Raw genomic sequence first — 5,496 nt, 5'->3', positions numbered from 1 at the left:
ATCTTTGGGTAAAACAAAACATTCAAGAGTAGAGAAAGCCCTCCTTTCCGATATCTGTAGGAAACAACAGGTGTACGACAGCAAGTCGCTCTACGAAGTGGTTATGAACACACAGAAATTCAAACTCTCAGGTAGGTAGGGTGTCTGCATTTGTTCCAAAACTGCTCTCGCAAATTCTGCCAGACTTGGTACATAAGCTATTCTCTGTCTGGAAAAGAATAGTCCTGAAACTAAAGATCCATGTCAATCCTAAATGTGGGGAATAGGAATGTACAAACGTATGTAACAATTTAAGCCAACCATTATATACAGATGACTTACTAACAGGAAGAAAAAACCTCCAGAGTGAGATACCTTCTGCTGCAGAGTGGCATACAGGTTGACAAAATGTGTAAAAATCATAAGTGTTTCCTGGAGAGCCTGCAACCATTGCAATCAAATGACACCCTTAACATCAGAGAGTGTTCGGTCGGAGACGGGACAGAGGTAAATTTTAAAATTAAGCATAAATTTGGATTTCTTGGAGAAATTTCAGCCAAAGAAGGTAATATTTTACTTATTAAGCACAATCAAATGCTGTCAAAACAAGAAATCCCTAGCATTGCTAGCTGGAAAGAAGGGCGTGAGAACCATGGATCGGCTGGAGTAATTTTAACAGACGGGATACACACATCACTTGCTATTTGGTAAAAAAAAAGTACCATGGGGCTTCCCACAACACCCGGAAGCTGGTGCTTGGTATGATGTGAAATAAAAAGTAAGTATATCTCTGAAATATTGGGAGAAAATGTAAAACCAAGGATAATTTTGGAACTATTGGAACATTTCAAATGGATGTGGAGCACACACAGGCGATGGACAACAATACGGAAACACCAAAAACGGAACACATTACCGTGTCTAATATGGAGCAAGAAAACCGTTGCCACTCACAACAACTTCCAGTTGTCTCGGAATGAATAAATACGGGTTGTAGTGTCCCTTTGGCAATATTCACCATTATCGAGGTGAAACATAAATAAAAGTGACTGTATGTGACTCAAAATGAACTGCAAACATCGATTTATCTACGAGAGGTACTAACACTAACCGTAAAAATATACAATATAGATCGATAGATGCAGAAAAGACATTATTTTTATTGTATGAGTTTATAATGTGTAAGTAATTAAAAGAAGTATTATTATCTTTGTAAGAGTATAAAACACAATGCAATGCTCATTCTTCTGTCTACTCTGTTTTGTTCTGTTCGTTCTGGTGTTAGCTGGAATAAGGTACGCAAGCTATAGTGCTGCGCTAGCATTTGTTTCTGTCGTAATGTAATAGCAAATGTTTAAACTGTGTCCTAGTAAGAATATATTAGTATAAAGTGATCTCCGCGTGTTATTTCAAGAACCTACGCCACATTTATCTTATGAGAAGAACATTTAATGAAAATTATTTATCGTTTCCAGATGCTGCGGAGCGAGTAACAGTGATCTCTGACTGTTAACAATTAGCCGCCATTACGTGGCACATTTAAAAATATTTTTTCACAGCACAATGTCTGATAGCCGAAGCGGAAGAAATTATGTAAAAATATTCAGTGAGATTAACTGAAGGAATCCAGTGAAATAATTTTATTAAAACTTGTCTATTTTCTGTGATAGTAATAATTTCAGATCTGTGAACGCTATTGCATTTACAGTAATTTGTAAGGAGCCTGGCGCTCGAAAAAACCAGATATAATACGTAATTGGCAACCTACGAAATTTATTATTTTGCTTATTATATCTCTTTTGTATTTATTTTTTGAAAGCTAAACGTAAAAACTAACTTCACTAAAAATCAGTAACAGATCACGATAAATCAAAGGACAAACAAATTTACTAGAAGAGTGTTTCCTCTACATAAATAGTTACAAATTTTTTATTAAGAGATATAATAGGGTCCTGTATTGTTTTTAGAGAATCTCATACCGTTCTCCTGAAAAATAGTGACATGCTCTGATAACAATGATGGAGGGAGATAGTGACCACGTATCCTTCTCTCCAAAACAGGCCACAAAAGCCCACTAATGTTTAGACGTGGTGACTGTAGTGGACAGGGGAGATGGACAATTCATCCTCGTGCTGACGAAAGCGCTCCTGGAATATGCGAGCTGTCTGTCTTGGAAGACAACATTGGGGAAGAAACATTGTACGATGGGCTGGACCTGACCAGTGGAAGCGGTCACATATTCCTTGGCAGCAGGGCGCCCTTGCAGAATACCCGTGGCGCACGTGGAAAACGACTATATGGCTGCCCAAATCCTCACCGAACCCCTGCCATCTTTCACTATTGGGATATAACCTCGGCCAGAGAATGGAAACAGTGTGCACCAAGACTCATCCGACCAAGTCACTTTCTTCCATTGCCCCATTTCCAGACTTTCCTGCTACCGGCATTTACATCTTTCACGAGTGGTTTTCCTGCTGATAGGGTTCGCAAAGTGTAACGTTTAATTCCACAGTGAGTTTGCAACAGTCTTCCTCTTATTTTTCGTTAAAATCCTCTTCGATGACCACCTACCACGGTCACTCAACAAATGCTTCGTCTGCGTTAGGATTTAGTGATGCTTCTACGCTCTCTTCGGGTACCTTGGTATGGAAGGTCCCACTATGCGCGCACTAAGAAGTTTTCTATGTTTTAATTTACTTAGCTCCGACGTAATGCACTCACAATGACACAGAACGTTGGCCACGAATGACGCTTACAACGTATTGAGGACATTTCACAGGTGCTATTTCGTGGTCAAATGCAACAGCGCAACTTGCAAGCTTAGCTAGCATCTGCATGTACGTTCAAATATGCATATCTCGCTGTGTTTCCATGCTTTTGTCCAATCCTTGTGTGACTGACACTGAAAATGAAACCATGCAGGTACCTTAACCCGCGTAAGTGGGGTTTGTGGGCCGGCCGCGGTGGTCTAGCGGTTCTAGGCGCTCAGTCCGGAACCGCGCGACTGCTACGGTCGCAGGTTCGAATCCTGCCTCGGGCATGGATGTGTGTGATGTCCTTAGGTTAGTTAGGTTTAAGTAGTTATAAGTTCTAGGGGACTGATGACCACAGATGTTAAGTCCCATAGTGCTCAGAGCCATTTTGGGGTTTGTGGGGGGTCGGGAAGATACGAACGTAAAAATTATGACTACTGAATTTTCCTTGCGTATTGTCCGCCTGCGTAGCTGACCTCCCATGCAAGCAGGCCCGGGCTGGATTCCCGGCCGGATTGGAGATTTTCTCCGCTCGTGGACTGGGTGTTGTGTTGTCCTTATCATTTTATCCTCATCACCGGCGCGCAAGTCGCCCTATGTGGCGCCGAATGAAAAAAGACTTGCTCTTGGCGGCCGAACTTCCCCGAATGGGGCCTCCCGGCCAACAATGCCATACGCTCATTTCCATTTTTCCTTGCGTAATGAGTATTCCATGAGGTTTCGTGATTGCAGCCGACGTCGACATTTTGTGACGATATTTCCACTGGTAAACATTCAATCACTTTCAGGTACATTGTAAGTGAGAAACACTCACCTGAAGATATCTAAATTTGTTGATCGAAATATCGTTGCAAGATGTCAACGCCACCCGACTGCAATCCCACAACCTCAGAGATGTAAGTCACTGACATTATCACGACACACAGTGCTTCCTGTGTTTCAAATCGGTAGGTTGACTGGTGTCGTTTGAGCCCAAGTTTTATCGAAAACAAATATCATAATCCCTTAGTATTGAAACAGCTGGAACTCTGAAGAAATGTTTTGATCTAATTAAGGGACCAAAAAATCGTTTTCCCAATTCCTCATGTTCTGCTTGGCGGATCATCGGTGTGGGTTTGGAAGGAGGGGGGCAGGAGAAATATGCATAAGCAAATGAACGATGATGATGATGATGAAGTCCCATACTCCGTGACAGAGCGTAGAGGAACGATACGGGAGACCCGCACCGCCGTACTAGGCAAGGTCCTAGTGGAGGTGGTTTGCCATTGCCTTCGTCCGACCGTAATGGGAATGAATGATGATGAAGAGGACGACACAACAACACCCAGTCGTCTCGAGGCAGTTGAAACTCCCCGACCCCACCGGGAATCGAAACCAGGACCCCGTGCTCGGGAAGCGAGAACGCTACCACGAGACCACGAGCTGCGGACAGCAAATTAACAACGTCCGGTGAAACATATAACAAAAATAGCTTGATTTAACAACACTGTGACCACTTAACCAACATTTATCGCCCAGCAAATATCTCTTCAGCTGCGAGTCAGTTTCAAATGGGTGAACGCTGCTGCTGCAGCCTTAGTCTTTCTGCTAGCACGGAGAATGTCTGGAAGGTGTATGGTAGACATATCTGCGAAAGCAGTGGAGTTAGTTTTACGGCATTGAAGAAACGTAATGGGTCATTTACTGCACCGGGAAAACATGAAATTGTATAACAGTCACGTGTATGTTTAGAGTATAGCAGTATTTTTGTGCTGTCGGTGATGACGGGACGTGACAAAGAAGATGATATCGGCGCCGGCGTGGCATGTATTCGTCCATAATGGCAGCGAAGGTGCCACCCGGCTTCAGTGACGAACTCAGCATTTGACGTACTGATCGACGGATCACATACTCTGTTTGTATAAGACAATAAAAAGAGGTTTGCAAGTACAAGGAGGTTTGCAAGTGATTGACGCACAGTTTTGTGTCCAGGAACTATTCTTATTGCAGGTCAATACAGTAATCAAAATTTGTTCCAGCGTCAGAATTCAAACTAGTTACTGCCTAGTGAAGTTCACCGCACCAGTCTGCCAGTGACCTGTAAACGATGGCGAGTAGGAATGTGTCCCAAAACTTATAGTAAAGTTGCTGATTTCGTTTCACTATAATGTGAAGGGAAGATCATGACTGTAATTCCTTGGACTCTTAACTATAATCTTAAACAATTGAGTGTCAGATTTTTGCCTTGTTTACATATTATGAACATGACTCTTCAAAAATATACAGTTTATTGGACACTTTAATTCTCTCTTGCGCCGCCTGACGTCATGTTCAACACTTCACTAGGAAAATGGGGCCAACGACTGAAGATAGACATCGGTCTGTGTTTGTGCTTGTAACCTCCCCCATTACTAACAGATTACTGCAAATTTATTTCTCTATGATCGCTTAAAGCTAGTCGCGAAAAGAAAATTTTAACGCAATAGTTTTCGAAATGAACTAATAACTGGGGAGGAGTTTGCAACGAGGTGTTCTTATAAATACTTTCCTATACTCTCTGCTTAGTTAAATTTTAAATAATGTATGTGAAACAGTGCAGTCACACACGGTGACGATGAGAAGGAAATGCGAACCATGGGATATCGAATAGCCCACAGCAAAATCAAATGAATTAATTTGTTAGAATTAAACGGACACCTATCCATCTGGACAATATCTATTCATCACCTGATCGATAATAATAATGCTAATAATTTCCTATTTGGTCAAATACAAGTGTGGCAAC

The sequence above is a fragment of the Schistocerca americana genome, chromosome 5 (genome assembly GCF_021461395.2).
Source record: "Schistocerca americana isolate TAMUIC-IGC-003095 chromosome 5, iqSchAmer2.1, whole genome shotgun sequence".
In the NCBI taxonomy this organism is placed as follows: domain Eukaryota; kingdom Metazoa; phylum Arthropoda; class Insecta; order Orthoptera; family Acrididae; genus Schistocerca; species Schistocerca americana.
The sequence above is the reverse complement of the archived record's forward strand: the minus strand, read 5'-3'. Positions refer to the sequence as shown.